The sequence below is a fragment of the Aphelocoma coerulescens genome, chromosome 9 (assembly GCF_041296385.1).
Source record: "Aphelocoma coerulescens isolate FSJ_1873_10779 chromosome 9, UR_Acoe_1.0, whole genome shotgun sequence".
Taxonomy (NCBI): domain Eukaryota; kingdom Metazoa; phylum Chordata; class Aves; order Passeriformes; family Corvidae; genus Aphelocoma; species Aphelocoma coerulescens.
Window position 1 is genome coordinate 5,699,192 of NC_091023.1, and position 22,724 is coordinate 5,721,915.

Here is a 22,724-nt window from a genome sequence, read left to right on the forward strand (position 1 = left end):
AGTTTAAAGAAGCAACGTCTAAACGTTTTTTAAAAACATAAATCTAACATTCACATGGTCAAATATAGCTTTATGCTTCTAGCTGCAATATATGAGTGCTAGGACTTGAGATTTTCTTCTCCTGGGTGAGTGGCCTAGTTGCCAGGCTATAAAAAGTCATTTACTCCTTCAGTCTGGCCCAATTAATATTTAATTATGTCAGGCAAAGTGGAACAGCTTGAGTAGAGGGACTTGAGGGTCCTCACATAGCCCAGGGTAGCCCAAACTTACAAATTCATGTGGCACAACAAAAGCAAAAGTGAATCCAGGTCTTCTACATCCTAAGCAAATCCTAACTGCTAAGTTGCTGGATAGCAGGGAAAAACCAGTATTACCTCTTTTGTCAGCTGTATTTGGTGCTAAGACCAAACCACTAGATTTGCTCTGAGGCTCAGGATCCTTTGGGAAAATGAAGACAGACTCTCAGGTTGTGAAGCCTGGCAAGGATTAAATGCAAGAGAAGTGCCTACCTACCCCCAAAACTGCCAAAACAATGCACATCTGCAAGTGCTGAGAGACAGCCTCAGCACCCAGGCAGAGGACTCTTCATCTCAGATTCCAGCAGCTCGGTGGCAGGCAGGCACCGAAGCCCCTCTCTGACCTAAGCTCTGATCTGGGGCCAGATTTTGACTTGACAGTCTGAAATGACAGGTAGAGGAAGAGAAAATGAATTCATTTGCCTGCATACCTTGTCTTCTAGCTGCCATTCAATGTTTCATGTCAGGTGTTTTATATGCAGGAGGTTACAAAGAGAACTGCTCTGTGTTTTCTTTATGTCTAAAAAAAGTACAATTTGAATATTTGTTTTTGTCTCCCTCAATTCAAAATACATGCTTCCTGGACTGAAAAGGCACGTCTTCCTACTGGTACAAGAGAAAGATTTCCAGTTCCCCCCACTATTTCATAAATTCTGTTTGCAATTCCTAGTAAAGTAAAGCTCTGTTTATGCTGTTATTTTATACTGTACCTGAAAGCTTTAGGCAACCAAGGGCTAAGGTGAATTAACTGTTCTCTGCTGTTCAGAGAGAATGAAATGTGGATGTTAAAGATTAGATACTAAGCTGACAGGCCTATGTGCATGAATAGCCCCTAAATTCAGACAAAAGCCTTAATGCAGAAAGAGCACAATTTAACCCAAAGCAGATTCTGTGCCTTGAGTTCTCACACTGTGCCCATGCATCAGGCAGGGAAGGCAGCATGGGGAATGGGTGGGAGAACTGTGCCTGCTCCCAAGCCAGAATCCCTGGCAAAGATACCCAGGGGGAAAGGGTTTGTGATACCTTACACCCTCATGCCCCACAGTGCTTCACAGTGTCCAGGCCTCTCGTACTTGGAGTTCATCTCCAAGCCCTGAGCCTCTCCACTCTCCCAGTACAGAACTCCTGTTCCCTGAGTTCTTGTCCCAAATCTACTCCAGCCCATGTCTTCCTCTTTTTTGCCAATACTTCAAAATTCTACCGAAAAGCCTCCCTTATGCCACAGACCTGAGCTCCTCAGTGCTTTTGTCCCACATCTCCACTTGCTCTCTCTCCCAGGCACCCTCCTGTCTGGCTCTGTACCCACCAAATCATCCCTTCACTCAATAACTCCATCTGTACTCACTCCCTACCTCGGTGCCACAAGCCCTGCTGAGGGCCCAGCTGTTCTACTTGTGCCAGCTATTGACTCGATTCTGTGGCCTCTGCTGTCCCTCATCCAAGCTCTGACATCCCTCCTGCATTCACTGCCATGTTCTAACTTCTCACCCCAGCCAACCAAACTCATGTCTTCCCAGGACCCTCATGTGAGTTGTTCTGACTTCTGCTTCTGGCAAACATTTTCAAAATCTGAACACAGGCTACCCTTGCCCAAAAATCTGCCTGGCTCAGCTGTGAAGAAATTAAAAATAAGCCACCTCCAAGAATAGGATATATGGAAGCTATAAAGATCTACTAGTGTGAAGTGGTTGGGCCCCCAAAATAGGCAACCACCAGTCTAAATTCTCTACACACAAATGAGAAACCAGCTTTGGTTTCCACTGTGCATCTAGTTATATCTGCAAGTGACTGGATGGTGCTATAGAGGTATGCATATTGTAAATAATGTGAAGAACCCTGATGCTTTAAAATGTGATACAAATATCAATAAGCTGTCATTGTAGTGCAAAGCTGAAAGCAATGCATGGGGGCTTATCACTGTCACAGCTTAGTGCCTGGGAATGGCTGCCTAATATATGTTATAGAACTCCCTTTAGCCTCAGAAGCAGCAGATTAGAGTACTTTGTAACTTCCTTTATCACGTGTTGCACATTTTTCAGAGCCCAGGCCTGAAACTGAGTTACCTGTAGGATATTCAACCAGGCCTAACATCCAAGTGTGATAGGATTTCTGTGGACATCAATGCTGAGTAGGCTGACCGCTCTGTTAGTGTTGTTCATATCAGTCTTTAGTCAGCAGTTAGGGATGGCTCACATCCTGCTGATGTTCTCCAGTTTGGGGGTTTTCCTGCATTTAGCAAACAATGAAAATATGTAGAAAGGTCAGTGGTTTAAGTATTGCCTTTGGCGTTTCTTCTAAATATTGTTCAAGAATATTACATCTTGATTTTTATGGGTCCCATCTTCAATCTTGCTTCTAGTAATTTTATTAATTGTAAGAATTTTAATCATTACTTTTAGCTTTTATAATCTCTATTAAGTTGATGAAATAAATATTTGGTGATATATTTAGACGTGCATGTAACTCAGATTACTATTAATATTCCCTGTTCAGTGAGGTTAGTCTGAAGGGAAAAGGGAAAAGGGAAAAGGGAAAAGGGAAAAGGGAAAAGGGAAAAGGGAAAAGGGAAAAGGGAAAAGGGAAAAGGGAAAAGGGAAAAGGGAAAAGGGAAAAGGGAAAAGGGAAAAGGGAAAAGGGAAAAGGGAAAAGGGAAAAGGGAAAAGGGAAAAGGGAAAAGGGAAAAGGGAAAAGGGAAAAGGGAAAAGGGAAAAGGGAAAAGGGAAAAGGGAAAAGGGAAAAGGATGTACTTCATCACTATGGAGACTGAAAGGCCTCTAAATGTTTTTACCCATTTTTTGAGAAAAGGGACACTTCAAATGTCTGCATATTTGAAAATCTGCTACTGACTGGAGCCATTAAATACATTCATACAAGTTTCGCTACTTCTAAGAACACTTCCACTACAATTTATGAAAGTCATATAATAACTCTGAAACTGTTCTATGAACTCTGTGGATGTTGAGTCAAAATTTCAAATATTCAGCCCACAAAGATGGACAGGCATTTTAAATGGGCTTGATGTCCACACAAGTACCTGCTTGAAATGGTCTGAATTTCAGAACAGCTCATCACCAGCAGCTACTACAACCATCAACACCTTACTCTTGTTGTTCAGCTCTTGTCCAGTTTAAATGGTCTCCCCTAGTTGAAATGGAGACTTAAGCTGTAGCTGAAGCCACAACACACTGTCAGTCTCAGGACACCTCTGAGAATGCACAGGTCTGCCTAACAAAATGCCCAGGCAGCCTGCAACAACTACATTCAAAATGCTATAAAAGGCAAACACAGACTTATAAAACCTTCCCTGTAATTAGAAACTGTGGATCTCTGGAGTTTTATATAATAATTTAGTAAAGAACTGAATCAACAGAGATTTTTTTATGAGACTCCTAAGACCTGCATGTATTAAAGCAGTAAATATTTCATTTTCTTTATAAATGTTAACAAGAATAAAATGGAGCAAGATGCAACAAGACTCAGATATATAGCACTTGGCTGGAGACACACACTGTTCTGTCATGTTTGTGGAAATCAGGACAGTCGGTGGAGCAGCAGAGCCAGAAGTGATGCTGAGCTTCTGCTCTGACTCCAAACACCACGCTCCCAAAGGAAATCCCCAGCACACTTTGTCCCACTGCATCCTGTGACCTCCTCCCACTGCCACCATTGCATCACCGACCGCTCTCCCTCGCCCAAGCCAGCTGCCCTTGCTCCCACTTTCCTCTCTGCCCAAGGGGAGCTGTGGGAATGCTGGCTGGAAGAAGGGAGGCCAGCTCTGGTGGGAACAGCTTCCCTGGCCAGGCAACTACAAAGGCAACTTCAGAGTATGAATGAGAGCCTGGGAATGCCTCAAAACCAAATTTCCCTCCATTTCTAACATAGCAGGAACATTTTACTTATCTTTTCCATAAATGCTCAGGGAAGGAACTTATGCTGGCACTAGCATCGTGTCATTCCAGCATAATTCTATCAGATTTATTACATCTAAGTGCTTCAGTAAATATTTAAAGAATCTGATTGCAGCATATATGGTTCTAAGAGATTAAAAAGAAATGTTACCTTACATTAGCATTTAATATTATTTACCTAAGATAATAAAATCAACTCAATTAATCACTAAATCAACTGAATTTTCATTACCATGATGTGCTAAAGGAGTGCAGATGACATCTGGTTAGAAATGTTAAAGTAATACTAATAACAACGGTTGGTTGGTGGAGCTAAATTAAAGTGACATTAAACCTCACAAAACATCTTCCCCATTAATCTGAGACAAAAGTCAAGTTTGCACTTCTTGTAGAGGAAAGTACTCATTCAGCTGTGAAAAGTGTAGTTTAGACATATTTACCACTTTACCTTCAATAAATACTAAATAAGTATCACATGCCCTTAACCACTTCACAGGTGGGAAAGCAATGCCCTGCAGCACACACCTTCCAAAGCAACCAGTGGTTTTCATGAGGCCTAATCTTCTGACCTTTTATCTGATACTTCACAGAGAACCCTTCATTTGAGTGCTTACAGCTATTTAGTTGTTCCCTGTGGCGTGCTTGGGATACACAAAGGTGATTATTAAATATAAAGGTGGCTGGTCAGAATCATTTTACTGCCAAAAAAATTGAAAGGAAAGGCACATATAGCAGACCAATAGCCAGGGAAAAATGGTCAGAGGAATCAAGTCCAAGAACAGATGAACTACTGTCATTAGCAGCAGGAAAAATGGGATGTTTTTCTCGTGAAACAGTGCCACTGTATGGCTCCACTTCCCATTTCATTTGCTCTCTGCACCTCTGTGTATCAGAAAACACCTGGATGCTGCTGTCCTTGCACAGACACTCCTTCCTCAGGAGGAAACTGGCAATTGTCACTGCACACAACAGCAATACACTCAAGGAGTCAGAGCTTACCATCACCGCTCCAGGCAGCTGAGCCAGAGCTTTTTTTCAGGGAAAAGCTAAAGTTCTACAATTTTACTGTTCTTTCAAGATGTAATTTCTGATTAAAGCTTCCTTCAATCAGAGACATTCCTTGGCCATACTATTGTTCCTCAGCAACATCTCCATAGCAACTGATTACAAAGGGAGCTGGTTCTCAGCAGAAAAAATATTACAAACTATAGTGCCCCAAATGGGAAGTAATCCAGTTTTGATTGCTGACCACAAGAAAAAAAAAAGAACCATTAAAATTAAACTCTTAGAATATTTTTATGGTTACTAATAAAATTAACAATAGCTTTTCAAGACTTGAATGCTCTGTGCATTTTTTTTCTCTTGACATCTCCATAACACCTGTAGTTGTCTGTATTGTTCCAGATATAGTCCTGGGAAACAGAAACAAGGTCATTCCACCAAAAGCAATGGAAAAAAATGGTACAGAGGGGAGCAGGACCAAAAATTTACTTAAAATCATGATTAATTCTTGTACTCTCCTGGTCACTACATATTAGGAACCCTCCTTCCCTTGTGCTGATCCACTGGGATTTTTAATGTCTTGCAATCGTCAGCCTGAGAACCATCCTCATTCACGCATATGCAAAAGCCTCGTATTTTTAGCCTGGATGTGTTGATCCAGGTGGCATCCCTTAAATTTCCATTTACTGGGAGTCCATCCAAGAGGAGATGGAAATCTTCTTGGCCAACTACATTGCAGGAAATGGGCCACAAGTGAAAAACCATGGCTGAGCATCAGCACACAGCAAGGAGTGGAGCTCCTGCTAGGCCAAAATGCAAAAGGGAGTTGGGAGGGAGGAGTTGTGAGAGCTGGAGCTGTCAGCACAGCCAAAGGTCTGCACCAGATCTGGGGAGAAAAACCTTTGTACTTGCTCTGCTTCTATCTGTGGCCAATGTTCTCTGTTGTAATGCAGGGTGTCACCCCAGTTATTTTGAAAAGAGTGAATTCTCTGATCAGATCTAGGGGACAGCTACATTTCATATCCTTAACCCTTGCAGTTTAGAGTCACCTTTCACAGATCATCCTTGCCAGCACTTCTTGTATCTTCTGTTCTAGTATATACATACAGTTTATATTCCTTTATTTTTAATCACCTTTACTGTGTAATTTTCTTAGGTACCTATCTACCATTTCATCTCCCTGTTTTGCCTAATTACCTGGTCCCTTTCCTTCAGATGGTTCTTTTATTCCCTTCTTACTTTTCAGAATCATTAGCATTGCATTATTATTCTTAACAGCAGTACATTTACATTTACTATGCAGTGTTTGCAAATAAATAGAGAACTGAATTTCTGGCTGTATTTACCTAAAGCTAAAAGGAGAAAATGCAATGTGGGTTGAATTCTCATTTCATTTACTTGCTTATTTTTGGAAGGAATAATTTTTAGTGACTTTTAAGACCTCTACTTTACAATCAGTACTTTTTATAGCTTTGGTGCTGCAAGGAACATGGGAAATATTTATCAAATCATCTTTTAATACAGAAAAAAGTACTACTATTGAATCTAGTTTTCTTCTTCCTTGGCTACTGCTCTTTTCCTTAAGGAAATACTTGTAACTACATCAGATAACTGAAATGATCCTGACTAAATGGTGACATTCTGCCCTGTGAAGCACATCTTGCTTGTCCATATTTGACTCTACAAACCTCATAAAAGGATAAACCTATTCACACAGTGTTTTACTGCTGTAACCAGTTGGACTGTAATTTTTTTTTTCCCTTGCTGTGTGCTTACCCTGCCATGGGGTGAGAAGACTGAAATGATGCCAGGCCCTTCTCCATTCTGGTGAAGGACAAACACTCCTACAGATTACAGCAGAAGCAAAGCTAAAGTCACCCAAGCTCCCCAACCAGGCAAGTGCATGATGGATGTGCAGTAGCCACATTTAAGTCTAAAGGCCTGCTGAGTGCCTAAAGATCAGTCCAGACATCCCTACCTGATCAAGGCCCAGCATGCCTGATGATCACAGAGCCATAGATTCATCTGCTTTTCTTTTGCAGAAGCAGGAGGAAGGTGGAAGCTGTTGGAGTATACCATTGCTTTGTTTGAGCTCATTTTGCTTAAAATTAGCTCAAGCAATTATGGTTTTGTATAAACTAGTCTTGCTTCCTGACAGCCTGAGCACTGACTGCCATACCCATGGCAGGCTCTCAGCCAGACTACATTAAAAAAATTGACACTTCACTTTCTTCAAAGGCTGAGAAAAATTTAGCCTTTGAAGAAAGAAAAAGACATTCTCTCTTCCTCCGGGTTAGGCAGCAGTGCTTTTAATTAATCTAGGGAAACAGGGAATTTCTTCCACTAGGGTAGGTCCCAATTGCCCAAGTCTTAGTGAACCACTCACTTCATGACTCCATTTCTCTTCCTCTGCTGCTCTCTATTTAAAGCTGTGTGCCGTACCTTGTGCCCCTTGGCGGCTCTCATCCCCTTGGCTGCCACACCGCACCATAACATGAAGTCTGCAGCTGGCCCGAGTCTTTAGGTCCCTTCTATTGCTTATGTTCATAGGAAAGAACACTTGTTAAATGCTAAAAACTAGACAGGAAGTGACCCCAATATACCAGTATTAATCCAAAGGGGATTTGATTTGTTACATGCATTCTTTTCCCTTTGGCAGCAGTATACAAATGGCATTTAATGAGAATCCTGCGCCTTGCCCATTAAGTGTTGTCCGAGGCTCCCAGGACCAGCTGTACTGTGAGATGTGTGGTTTTATGAGGACAGGATGCTGGCTGGCAGCTGCTGCACAGCCCTGCTCACACAAGAACACAAGCCCAGGCTGCAGCTGGGTTCACAGAACTTGTAAGACTCTGGCTGCCAACACAGTAGGCGCTGCGAGCTCATGGGAGCACATGCCACTGGACAGAGGCTGAAACAATGGAGTGGCAATTATTGCTTGTTCTTCACCTAAGAGGTATCACTGAGCTCAAAGCTGCTGCTTCTATTTCTCATTTTCATCTTGTTTTACTACCAGTAGTAAATACATTAAATTCTATAGGAAGCAAAGCACTTATATCAATCTTTCCCTAAGAAGCTACAGTTGTGTTTTATTAACAGAAACATTTCAGTTTCATAAATACTTAATGAGTGACTGCCTATAGCAGGGAGTCACTCCTGAGTTAATTGTTGCTGTGGTCAAACCACCAAGCTGCTTAGTATTTGCTTGCAGCATCACATTACATTGAACACAGCTGACAAACTGGTTATTAAAGTATTGGAAGCATCTCTTCAAAAACTGGGATTGTTTAGTTAGCACAAGTTACTTATGCTACCTCAGGAATGATGTGGACTAGAAGACTGGTGCAATATTACATGAAAGAGAAGGCAAAGTAATTTATGCACCCTGTAGAGTAAAACCAGAGAGCTCAGATTCTGGGGCAAACTGTCAGTGACCACCTATTTGTACCCATTTATTTCCACTGGCGGAACAGAAGCCTGAAGTTATCCTGGTGGATATACTGGTGCAGCAGCAAGCTACAGACCAGCAGGGGTAAGAGACAGAAACACAGAAGGGACCCAGGAGAGGTCTGGGCAGTATCCAAAGGCACGCTGCTGAAGGCTCCAGCAGTGCCAATGGGAATGGGCCAGAGTGGCCACTCCTCTGAAAGGAATCAGGGCAGTGGTGGCTGCCCAGCTCTTCTGAAACTGGGCAACACAGAAGGGTTGCTGCAAGGTTAAAGTAGATACAGAGGTTGTACATCTAAGATACTGAAGAAGGAAAATGGTAAACCAGCATCTAGACAAGACTAAAACATCAAAGTATGAAGCCTTACAGTCAAACTAAAATTTATTGTATGTTAACTTTGTAGGATGCTGAGACACATTGACACAAGTGAGATATATATATATATATATATAATTTTCTCCAAGATAATTTATACCACATATGCATTCTCATACCTAACAGAAGGGCACTAACACTTAAAATGAAGGTAAGGTGTTTTCTTCCTTCTTTTATCCTTATTATTATTATTAGTGAAGTGGCTTGCACTGTTTATTCTGGCTTGCCCATGAGACAAAGCCTGACTGGGGATCTGAGAGGAGAAAGGTGTGTAGCAGAAACACACCAGAAAGCCTGGTTATTACACAGTAGTCCCAAAATGACCTCCCCACCTGCCGTAGTGGCATCCCCACATTCACTCAAAAGGCATCACAAGAGAAGTCCTGTTCACACTCGGGTTCACAGCCTGGAGCAGCCCAGCCATGCTGAAACCACCTGTGCATGAAGCCCAGGGGAGAAAACAAGTAGCAGACACTGAGTACTGGAGCCTAGAGCTTCCAAAAATAATCATCTCCTGGTCTCATGGTGGGATGAGTGAACTCCAGATGCCGGGAATCACCATATAGGGCCTGAGGTATGCCTGGATTAGACTGACTAGATATGAGCGACTACAGATTTTTTGCTATTTCTATCATAACTTGTCACTGCTACACTACACAGTGAGTCAGATTTCATGGTTAGAACAAGTGTGAGTCATACCAAGAATCACTCTCCAAACCTATGAAAGTTAATTTATTTATTTTCCTTTTCAGAGACTCTTGCTGATCATCTACTGCTGTTAAGAGGTATGTAATTCAGCAGTCTGATGGGGTGGTTTCAAATATTGAACCAAAAAATATCAGCTGAACCAAGCAATGGAAAAAACAGAGCAGGCATGCAGAGATCTCACTGAAATGTGATTTAGAAATAAGTTTCAGAGGGAAAAAAGCCACATCAGGTCAAAGTCTGTTGAGCTGTGAGTCTGCAGCTGGCACTCTCAAAGGGTCGCCTACAACAAGAAATCTATGAGAGTACTGGATTTCACCTCCAGATGTAACAGGGATTAAACAAGTAAAGATACCAGAAAATATAAAGTGGCATTGGAAGACTCTTCTGAAAGGAAAACACACATGGCTGATTAAAGGAAAATTTAGTTGGTGATTATGTCAGACAGCACATTGACTACACATAGATATTTAAATTGATAAAAGTGCAAGTGAGAAAATAATCCATTTAATGGTTTGCTTGCATGTTGTTCCTTTCCCTTATTCATCAAATCCATTTCAATTGATAAGTTCCTTTAGTAGGTTTTCAAAAACAGCTCACAGCTTGCTGTGGAGTTACCCATGGAACAATACTGCTCCATGTATGGGCACTAAGCCACTGGTTTGTACGGGGAAACTTCCTTGTGCAAGAGTGCTGTGGCTTCCCACCTACTTCTGTACAGCACATCCCTGCAAGCACTCGGCACAGTTCTGGGGAAATCCTGCTGTGAGGTCAATGGCTGCAAGGACAACAGCTTTCTTGATGCTTTCCTTCAGTTTGGTGCTGTCAAAAAGGAGATTTGTGCTCTGTAGTGGGGAAGCTGGCTAGGAAGCATTTAAACAATCTGGCCATATCCAAATCTGTGGGGCCTGATGGAATGTGCTCCAAGCACTGAGGAAGTTGCCAAAGTCACTGTGAGGCCACACTCAATTATCTTTGAAAGTGATCAGGGGATTTTTCTCAGAATTAGAAAAGCAAATCTTCCTTTTATGCTCCTTCTAAGGAAGAAGATCCAGGGATCTACAGGCCATTCAGCCTCATGTTGATCCCTGGGAAGGAGCAACTCCAGGGAAGAGTCACAAAGATGATTGAGGGACTGAAGTGTCTCAGGTACAGAGAGGCTGAAAGAGTTGGGACTGTTCATCCTGGAGAAGGAAAGGCTTAGTGGGACTTTACCTGTGTGTATAAATACCTCGTGAAAGAGTATAAAGAAAATGAGCCAGATGCTTCTCAGGGGCACCCAATGAAAGGAAGCAATGGACACAAACTGAATAGATGAAACCCTACTAAATACAAGGAAAAAACCCAAACACATCTTTTACTATGAGGATGGTCAAACCCTGAAACAAGTTGTTTAGGGAGGCTCCATTCTCTAAAATACTGAAGACCCAAACATTTTTCTGAACAATCTACTTTACAGAGGTTGCTTCCAAAGTCCAGGATTCTGTGATTTTGTGTGATTCTGGTTTTGTGTTTAACCTGGACACTTTAGTTCAGACTAGATTCTCCTGGATTTATTTTCCTAGCAGACTGTCCGAAGATTTGAAAGCTCCTTTCAAATCTCTTATGATCTTCAAGTCTGAAGACCTTAGATTTGAAAGGTCTGCACTATGGACTATCAAACTGAAGATTACCTTTTTCCAAAACAGTTTTTTTCCCCCATGAACACAAGGTACACATAATTGCAAGGAAGAAGTTAGATGTGACCTGTGTGGTCTGTCCCTTCCTGACCTTGTTTACTGCTTTCTTTTCTAGGCTTTTGTGATGCTGTGATTCTTGCCAACAAGCTCCGAGAACAGGCAAGACAACTTAAAATCCTAGACTTCTAAATTTTTGAGTGGTCTCTATATATCACAAAGTTCTACAATGACAGGTTGATAGGAACTTTTTTTAAAACGCTCTTTACTATAATCCTCCAGATAGCACAGGGAGCCCTAGCTATAATATTTTCTTTGACTTAATGTAAAATTCATTAAATCCCATTACTTTAAATTACTGGGCTGTTGGAAATCAGCGTAACCCCACTGAAACCAGAGGAATTATACCAACTGACTTTAGAAGATGATCCAACTATTAACCACAGTGCAACAGAATTTCACATTAAATCTGAGCATGCAGGTCTTTGGTGACAGCCAGAAGCAATCTGATTAAAAGCCATTCTGACTTTACTCCAAAGCACAGAACTTTATTTCACAGACTTCTCAGGAACTTTAGGGTTTATAGGACTATCTGACAGCCCAGTAGTTTCAAGTCACTTAAAAATAAATCCTGTGAGTCTCCCTTGGCCTTAAATAATATCAAGATTGGAATTATGGGCTACAGATTCTGACCCCATCACCAAATCTTTCCACAAACTGATCAGGCTTCCTTTCTTTTACAGTTTTTACCACTACTATGCCTACACTACTACTGCGTTCAGGCTTTTCCTCTAAGTTCTAGAGATCAGCCATCGAATCCTGGGTTTTTTGCTTTATGGAACCGGTTCTACACCCTGCCTCTGATATCACCCCACAGCATATACCTGGAGAACAGTTATTTTGCCAAAATAAGTCAGCTAAGTATGCTTAGTCTCCACTTAAGGGATAGGCTTTCCACCCCCTACTGTAGCTTTTTCCTGTACCTGTGAATGAATCCCTTCTAACACAAATACCTGAAATCATTCACACTGTTGAAGATGCAGTTAACAGAGAACCTATGGCTCTGCACAATCTCCTGGGGAATAGTATGGCCTGATATTTTAGGTTCACACTCATCTTGCTTACAGTGACAGGCATCTTCTGGCCAATGAATATATTTATGCCTTGCTTCTCCTTTTTCTTCCTTTTCAAATGTAGAGCTCCAACAGCATATAATAAACTTATTACTGGTCCCTAGCAGCACAGACTTGCCCTGGGCACTGTGGAATTACTGCTCACTTTTTAAAGTTCAGTTCTTAGAGTTCTCCTGCTTTTCCTGTATGCTTTGATCTGCCAAATTTTTGATCAGTTTTATATGTGTACTCTCACCTAATCATGTCATTAACAAATATATTAAGCAAGATCAATCCAACCGTGAATCTCCTCTGACCTTTACTCCCCCCTTCAGCACAACCTACTGTTGTCTCACATTCAGCCCACTTAATTCTTGCCTTGTCCATATCTTCATCATCTTGACTATGAAGTTACCATCTGGCAAGCCAACGTGGGTTGTACACTTGCTGAGGCACAAAATACATGTGTGCATCCAAGGAATGAAAAATGACAGTCAAAGACAACAGAATTAAGGAGAGGCTCCTTTTAGGATTCTAATCAGTCATTATTACTAATGTGTGCTTTGAGGATTAATATTTGAAGATGCAAATACCAGACCATTAGTTTTTGGAAATTAACTACAGGATGAAATTCACTTTGTATCCAGCTTTTATTGAATTTATGTCAGTATCTTTTGCTCACATATCCAGAGACAAAGACTGAAGAGAAATCACCAAGCACACGAATGGGGATTGGAAGACATGGCTTCCAGTGCTAATTTGACTTCCTTTCCATCTCTGTCCAGCCCTGTAAAAGGGCATTAGTGCCTGTTAGCATCTTGGTTCAATGTTCAGAGCTATGGATTTCATTTCCTCTCCATACAGACCTTGCTTCAGCTACAAGCACTGCTCATATATGATGGCAGTGTTACTACCACAACCTGGAAGGCAACATAAAGCATTCAAGGCAGCAAACACACAGCAAGAAGGAAAGCAAAGCTAAATTGCACATACTTCCAGAGTTAAAAAGACACACACCTTTGGGGTCCATTAGCCATACCTGTCTCTGAGTACCAAATGCAATGACTAATACCACATGAAGCAAAGGGGCTTGTGCCTGTTTTCTCACCCCATCAGACAGCGTGGGGTACAACATGCAGTAAGCTTGCTATGAATGAAATATAGCATATCAATGATCATAACAACAGAGGATTTCTTGAAAGGAAGATTCCTTGTGTCTTCCTTTCAATGCTGTGCTGTTTTCCCTGCTCTGTGTAAGAAATGTTGTGTGCCAGTTCTGTCTCTAGAATGGCCAGAGATTGGTACTAGAGGCTAAACAGGAAGAAAATGAAGTGCTATGTTGGTGCTGCCAGAGCTGTCCACTTCCCCTACAGAGCAGATCTGAGCAACCTGCTGGCAAGGCAGGGAGGAAAGAAAGCCTATCCTTGCAAGTAAGTTCCTCACACTCGCTTGTAAACACCAGTTCCAGGCTCCATTATGTCAGCAGTAACAGGAAATCATGACTCTGCACGTTTCCCAGCAGTGGCAGACTGACAACCTGTGCTACTCAGGCAAAATTCAGAACAGAGTGCTGAACACCTGAACCCAGAAAAATATTTTTCAGGTTTTTGTAAATTATCACTTGTTTTTTACCTCACTCTACCAAACCTTTCAAAAAGCATGAATCAATCTGCTAAGAACCATTGTTCCACTATATTGTGCTCCTCTATCAGGTTTTACAGCACAGATTACAGGAGGGGTAGCAGCCACACAGACAGCACCGAGGGCATACAGCCCTCCATCAGGCTGAGTCCTGAGATGCCAACAAAGGACAAGGCCTTAGGAAGTGTTAAAACCCCCTCATTTTCACATGCAGGGCTGAATTATTTGTTAAACTCCCCCAGCAAACAGAAAAGACAAAAGGAAATAACCACAGGGCAAACACCCACCTGCTGCTTTTGAGTTGGAAGAAATTAAGTACCTTGTATATTAAGATCTTTTGTTTCAGGAAATAATTCTTTTGTTCTAGTTAACCAATCCACACCTGGCAAGGGCTCATTCCCATTGTTCCCAATGCTTCAGAGGGTTCACAGAGTAGAGAAAAACCACACTGCTAATGTTTCATTTCACCCCGCTCTGATGCATGTTGTGAATAAGTCAAAACACACCCCTACTGGGATGAGAAATTATAAATTATTATAATCCTGCTACTGCTGGGCAGAATGGTTAGCAAGAGTAGAAATGAAAGGCCGGTACTTTAGCCCAACAAGCTACTGTGAACAGAAAAGGGGTGGAGAGTTGTGGACACACAGGTATGGAGGAAAATGTGCCATGATTGATAATCATGCTGTGAAGAAAGAAGTAAAAAGCCACATGGAAGAAATGCCTGTGTTTTGAAGGACTTAGAGAGAGCAACGCATGGTTCCCCTTATCAGCAAAATTTGCAAAGCAATAGGAGGAAAGTATAAAAGGAGAAAAGCAGCCACTACGTTACAGTTCCAACAGGCATTACACCATGTGAACAACAATTTATTTATAACAACTGCATTATTTTTGTTATATTACCTTTTTCTGCTCCTGACAGACCATAGACATGTGTCACCTACATATGACATTTCACTAATGCCAGAGCATTCTCTCAGCTCCATGTGCTCAATGAATCATTATAAAATCTGAAGTGAAGATTTATTTGCAGGAACTAGAAATGATTCCCCAGTTTTCTCTGGGAGAAGCAGGGGGCATGCAATCACCTTTGCACAGCCTCTAACCATTCTTGATCTGAAGAGCAAGGTGCTCCCAAACTTTTTTTCTTAAATCCCTTCTGGAGCCTGCACAATAAGCAGATACTCCACACCCTTAAGTCTGCTTACTTACCACAGCAAAACCACAGGGTCATTTTGTCTGTTCCTGGAGAGATACTTCCCTCTCAAGTCCTTTGGAAAAGCCTGGAAACATCCTGGGCTGGAAACACCAAGCCTTCAAAGTTCTGCTGCTGCTAAAGTACAGAACAAACCCCATGAGTGTTTCCAAGGGGAAAAAGGAACTGGAATAGCCCATGCTATGGTTGCCTCTGTAGAGTCCTTCAAAATAAAAACCTGCAGAAGTGGCTACTGAAATCTCACTACTTATTTCACTGCTGAACTGAGGCAGATTTAGAAACCATTTGTACGCTGTCAAGCAGTTGCCAACATTCATGCTCAAAAGAGTTTCTTAGCATGGGCTGAAAAGTTAGTTCTTCCATTTACATGAAAGTTTAGCCTCTGGAGAAGTGAATGCCAGCAACAGAAGTCTCCCAGGAATCTAACGTGCTGGCAGCCTTCTCCTTTTTTCCAGGGCAGAAAGATTTTGCAAGCCTGTCAGCAATGAACTGTGCTTACTACCTGCCTTCCAGGGGGTTCGTATTTTGAAGCCTGTTACACTCAGCTGAGTACATCTGACACTGATGCTTTAAAGCTGTTAGTGGAGCTTATTGACATCTATTTCAGTGTTTTCTCCTTTGCTGAGCATGGATCCTACACTGGTTTTCACACCTGTGTCAGCTCCAAACCTCTCAGAAGGTCGACAAAAGCGTTCACTGGCTCTGATGTGCGAGGTGGTCCCAGCTGATCTGAAAGCTGACATTACTCAGTGCCTTCTCCTCCTGCCTCAGGTAACAGATCAAACCAACCAAATCTATTCCTAGTTATGCTGTTCACAGTGTCCAACAGCAATCAAGGGAGTTTTTTCTTCTTGCTCATGTCAAGCATTTGTCCACCAGAGAGAAACTCTCAGTGATAACGAGCACTGCTGATGAGATGCAACACTAATATTGCCCCGTGCAGACCCATGTTTTGCTGTGGTCCCTAAACAGGGGTTTGGCTGAACAATCTCATTCATTTTTGCAGAAGCCTAAATTAGAAAGATGCTTCCACAGTCTTCAATTCAAAAAACCTTTACATAAGGAGGACCTAATTTTTTAGCACTATGAACTTCAGCTAGAGGCTAAATGACTGTTCAATGAATGAATTTTGGTTCTGTGGTCCTGCCTTTCCTCTGGATTACATGGATTAGTTGCCCTTGAAACTATTTATCAGATAAGACATCAAAGGGGATTAATTGAAATAACCCATGAGTACAGACACCTCATATTCCATTGCATAAACTATATGTAGTTTGGAAAACTGATATTGTTGACCTCGATAATTAAATGTTGCAAAATCAGTTTTATTTTCAAATTTTAAAATTTAGTGAGGCAATAAGTAATAAAGTGGACTGGGCAGTTTCCTCTTTGCTCCTCCTTCCCAAATGTCAGCTCTGTTTAGCAGCCATTCCTGTGACAAGAATATTGTGAGAATCCAGCGTGAATAACACACTCCAGATGCGTGCAGCCCAGGCAAAACAGAGCAAATACATGGCAGAGAGAAGCGACAACTGCTCAGTTTCATCACAGAAGAAATACTACCCTGTGCCTTATAGGCAATAGCCTTAGCTAGGGGTTTGCTGTCAGCTCAGCCCACAACAACATCTAAAAGCATTAAGTACTAGACCTGACAGGCAATGAGAAATCAGACAGGGTCTAATGCAATGAAAGGATTTATTGTGTGTTCTGTGTTTTAATTTTTTCTGTATGAACTCTAATTCTAGAAATAGTTTAATTAAAAAAAATCAAGTAAAATAGGAGACATTCCTATGATGGAATAATGAAGTCAAATGAGGCTAACGTGCACCACAAAGTACATATGAAGGGGTAACAGGATGCAGTTCTAATGACGGCTTCAGAGGGCTGTGAGGGAATTAAGCAAAAGCAGGAACACCGATGTTTTCAATTCATCTCAACAGTGGGTCCAGAAATGGTTCTTAAAAAGGAAAGACCCAGTTAGTGGCCTGCTGAAGCCTTATGTCCTTTGCAAGCACCATTCCCACAGGGACCAAATCCAAAGACACTGTATATAGACTGAAAAAGCTCAGGATTTCTTTCCTACGGGAAATTCTGGTATTTTGTGAGAACTTTGTTCTGAATTAGAACAAGAAGAAATTCAGAAAAATCCAGATTTAAGGACACTGTGGAAGCAAAAAAGAAAAGTAGAGAAGAAAAAACAGTTTGGTTTGGTAATTTTTTTTTCCCCCTGAAGGAAACAGAACAGTTGATTGCTCCCAGCTCTGGAGGATTTTCTGCCTGCTTTCTTACTCTGAGGGACTTCACAAGTCCTTGAAGTCATCAGTGGGATCCTACACAGAATACGCCTTTGAGGGTCTCTGCCAAGGAGATTCCAGTAAGCCACCTCACACTGAAGCCAGGGGGCCCGAAGCTCCTCCTTTCTAGACCCCATATCTGTAAACCCAGGAGGCCAGGGGATCCCAAAGCTCTCAGACCACACATGGAGTCTGCACTTGAACTGAGTCCCTCAGCTCCCCAGCATCAACAAGGCAGCAAGAAACCACACAGCTCTCTATTAAAAACTCACAAATGTGTCAGCAATAGGTTGTCAAACAGCCAGGTTTCCTCAAACATTTTGGTTTTGACATAAGTGACATTTTCCAGCAGACTCTCTCTTCTAGCAGGGAAAAACCCCCCCATTCTTGGAAAGTTCCCATCCAACTGTACTTGTGATATACACCTACAGAAATAGCACTGCATTTAAAGCCATTTCAAGCTTAATTTATATGAACCTTACAAAAAAAGAAGTACAAACGCATGTGCTGAGTGTCTAATAGCACGTAATATCCTCCTGGGAAAAAGCACCTCAGAGTGTGGCATATCTACATAACATTCCTGTATCACAATCTGTACATGTCTGGCTCTTAGTCACCAAAATAACACCTTGATATTTCATTTTTGTGACTGCTAATTAGAGCATACTACCTTCCTTTGTGGCAACAGTCTCATGCACAGCTTGACATTACAGCGCACACAGATTGCCCAGAGAAGTGCAAGCTTTTTCTTCTTTTTTTTTTGGTGCGATAATTGATCTGAACTTGCCTGCATTCATTTCCCTCAAGATGTTTCAGATTAAATGAATGAATCTCAGTGCTGCAGTAGAGTGAGTATTAAAAGGATTATGCTCACCACAAGAGACTCAGTACTCCTGAATCCACAATCACTTTTACACACTTTCTACCTGCTCTTCAAAATATGATGTCTCCTCACTAAATGTCAGCAGGTTGTGGAGTTCTGCTGAGTTTAGAGATGCTCTGACATATTTTGCTCAGGCAGACTGCATACCAAGAAGTACTGGTAAGGTTAATGACCTAACGATAACAGCACAAGACACCTTTGCAGGCAGAAGTTCACTAACAGAATTACTAAAGTGATGATGAACTTTGCTCTCTTCCAGTTTTATACATCACTGCACCCTAGGAAGGTGCAATCTCCTCACAGAATCACAGCTTGTCATTTAGCAGCAGTGTCTTTAAACCTAACGATGGCTAGGACAACCCTTTGCCATCTTTAGGAGGTGGAATCACTGTCTTAGTTACACTAAAATGATTTCTAAAAATGTAGGATGGAACTAGCAATTATAACCACTGAAGAAAAGGCCATGAAACAGCAACTGCCACAGGTTAGCAGAATAGTGGAGTTTGCCAGCATTTGAGCAGAGGAGATAGTGGCAATGGATTAAAGTGAAGTCACCAGCAGCAGGTACAGTATCTGTAGCTCTCACCAAAGAATCAGAATTATGCTCTTTGCCATGGACATCCCTCCCTGCTCAACTGGACCCTTGGGGAGCAGATCAATTTTACACATGTACCTCTGGTCTTTAATGTCCTATCTGACAGTACCTGATACAGGCACAGCTTCCCTCACTCAGCAGCATCCCACTCCAGACCCAGAATGGATCTCACAGAACAGATCACATTCTTCAGCTCTCTGGTCAAAGCACCTCATTGCTCTTCTCTGGTGGACTGAATGTCCCAAACACCTCAACAGCCCCCACACAGCGCCCACACTTCAACTGTAAGTCCTTGAGTCTCCCAGCACCAGCAAGGCAGCCAGAAAACAGATGTTCACTCTCCATTAGGATACAAGCAATCCCCTTTGGTTATCTCCAGAATGGGAACTTTGAGTTTGCAAATTTTATATTCATATTAAAAGTCCTCCTTGTTCCGGGGTTGGGCCCAAAGTCATTTGGCAGAAGCTAGACACAGAAGCAAACAAAATAGTCAAAATAAGGATTTTACCAAACTTTACTACTTGAACTGCCCGTGAACCAAGCAGTTAGCATTGGGCTACACCAGACACAGAAAGGAAGACCAGTAAACTGACAGGGCATATCAAATGAGAGACTGCAGAGAACATCTAGTCACTGCTTTAAATATATGCATTAGATGGTATTTTATAGAGCAGCAAAGGAAAGTGTTTCCTCACCAGCAGTAAAGAAGCAGTCAAATCAGATAGGAGGAATTACAGGCACCCAGGCATTCTTAAACTGACTTTCCCTGTTTGTGTGCCAGAAATAAGGGGGGGGGGGGGGGGAAGTAACTTTCACATATGCTGCCTCCCTGCCTACATTTCCAAAGAAATGAAAAGTCATCCTGTAGCCACATTTTCCTGGGAGTGATGACTTAGATATGTCATCCCATTCTTCCTACACACACACGCACATACAAAAATCACCACAGCTCCCCAGTTGTGGCCACTGAATTATGCCATCTTTGTGTTTAACCATCCAGTGCAATGCAGGACCACTCCAACCTGATGGTGCATCCCTCTTACCTGCATTTCAGTGGCTCACCTGGGGAATTTCATGCAGGAAGACAGCACCTCCTTCAAAGTATATGGCAACTCTGCACAACATATAGGGCTGGAAAGAGACCACCACTGGTCCTACTGAAACTGGAGGTGCACCACTCATAACACCCCAAGCACAGGAAAAACAGGGCCAGGGCACAGAGCCAATACACACACTCCTGCTAAGGGTACCACCAGGCCAGCACCTGCCTCTAGCACTCAGTGCCTAGAAACTCCACCTCTCACCTTGTCCCCCCAAAACACTGTAGCAGCTCTGCTCTAAGCAGGAGGAGCAAAAGGAACATCCATGGCATAATGAGAAGAGGGGATTGATAGAGGTTAAGAACTCTCCCAAACAGCTTTAAAGAGTTTTGCCTGTGTTTTAACTTCTGCATCCCCCTTTTTGAAGGGATAATCACTATGGCCACAAAATCAGCACCTGTGTGTGTGTGGGTTGGGGGAAGTTCAAGTGAGAGAAACAGATTGCTCTTTAAAGCTCTTTTACATAACATGGCCACAGAATCCCTCAATGGCTCTTAAAAACACTTCAACCAGAAAAACACATCGGATGACTGAACAGCACAGGAACAACAAAGCACAGCTCTATTCTCAGCCTGACCTCTGTGAAACTTTTGAGACAGAAGTGGGATGGGAAACTCTCACACTTGTGCTGTGCAGGAAATTAACCAGACTCCATGGGAAGCACTCCATAAAGGAAACAAAAGTATCCAGCACCTTCCCATCCTTCAGCGAGTGTGGGCAAGGATGGACAGCTGACTTTGGAACACAGAATATGAGAGTGGGCATTTCTGCAACAGAATTTTTTTTTTAATGGGGTTGACACAAGAGGTAACCCTGAGAACATACTAGCATTAAAAAAAAATACTGACCATGCTGACATAACAGGGTAATGTTGAACTATTTTTTCAAGGCTTTTCTGAAAAAAAAAGAAAAAGTATATGATGTATTGGGGGGAACCACACAAAGACTGCTTTAGCAACCATAGCAACAAAAAAAGCTGGCATTTAAAGGCTACTTGGATTTTTCCCTTTGTTTTTAAGAAAAGCTTGAATATTTTAATAGAAAAATATTATGTTCAGAAAAGCATTTAAGTAGTTCTTGAGTAAATATCCTCTGCTTATAATGGAGCTCTCCCCTGTGGTTCCTTGCCCACAAGGAACTTAAACTAAGAAAATTCACCTGTAGGTCACCCCTTGCAAGGATACAATTATCTGATTTCCTAAAACATGAGAGAGTTGCTCTTTTCAGTGAATGACTGGATTTCCTGCTCTCTTCTGCTCTTTCAGGACAAGCTCCCTACTAGTGCTAAGTTCAATTGTTGGCTAAGCAGAGAGCAGGGTTGGAAAAACAAAGAACAGGGCTGGAAAAACCCATTTCAAGGAACTGAAAACAGACTGCACTATCAAATCAGAACAAGATTAAAATTGCTCCATTTGAAGTCCTGGAAAAATGTAATTTAGCTCTAGGGTGAGCATCAATAAAAGCACTCCACTATGATTTTACACCTCATGTCAAAGCTTTACTATTCTTGCTACAGGTAAGTTAGAAGGAGAAATTTATTGCCTTCTCACACTGACAAATATGTAACTTGTGTGAGTTGTGAGGGTGTGTTAGCCTTGGAAAAATAAGGCACCTAAAACCTGGAAACCAACACGTTCCCCAAAAGTCACCTGTGCCAGGTCCCTTCACTGTCCAAGTGCTTTCCACAGTCAGAGCTGCATGCCAGCAGGGGCCTGTGCTTGGTGGGAGCACAGGCTCTGTTTACCCAGGTGGGACAGGCTCTCCTGCACCACTTCAGGAAGGAACTGGCACATTCATTAGCTGCTCTTTTGGGAGTTGCAGATGGCATCCCTCCAGCAAAACATAGTTTTCAAGTACTGACATGAAAACCCTGGAGATGAAACATACACACAGCACATACCTATTATCAACAGCTCTGCTTCAGCTGGCCCCAGTGCCCCTCCTTCCAGAAACAGCCACTGATCCCCACAGAGCACCACATCAGGCACAAACCCAGGGCACTATCCCTTTGCAATGGACATACAAGCCTACATAGAGACAAGCAGAAAAAAAAAATAAAATCCCACTGTGACAAAACAGGTCATTATTTTTCATTTAGTAACAAAATACTTCACAGATGGTGCTGCCATCACCTGTGGAGAAAGGGAGAAAAGCATTCTTCTCACTGTGGACAGCATGAGCCAATTACCACTGGGTGGTTGGGAACTTCCCTTTCTCAGAACACACCACCTACTCTGGCCTCATCTCCAACACCATTTCAATGATGTGTCTGTGCTGCAGGGCTGGCAATAGAGCCAATGCACTGGGGAGGACACGAGACATTTCTGGGGTAGCACAGCTCTCATTAAAACACTAGATGCCTTGCTCACTGTGAGTGAAAAGCTGTGTCATTTGGCTGCTTTAGCTTAGTCTTTGTGTGAGAGGATGGCAAGAAATATGCTCTAAACTCAGTTTGACTTTGGATCTTCACAGA

General features: G+C 42.2%; 1 protein-coding gene across 3 annotated transcripts in view; it reads right to left on the minus strand.

The window, feature by feature from the left end:
* The window catches only part of GPC1 (glypican 1), a 294,023-nt gene that overhangs the window by 265,662 nt on the left and 5,637 nt on the right, over positions 1-22,724 (minus strand). Inside the window, exon 4 of one of the 3 annotated variants that reach the window (XM_069024112.1) lies at positions 22,152-22,278. The exons of the other annotated variants lie outside the window; for them this stretch is intronic. The gene's annotated coding sequence lies outside the window, so the exon portion shown is untranslated. The remainder of the gene's footprint in view (positions 1-22,151; positions 22,279-22,724) is intronic. 3 annotated transcript variants of the gene reach the window in all.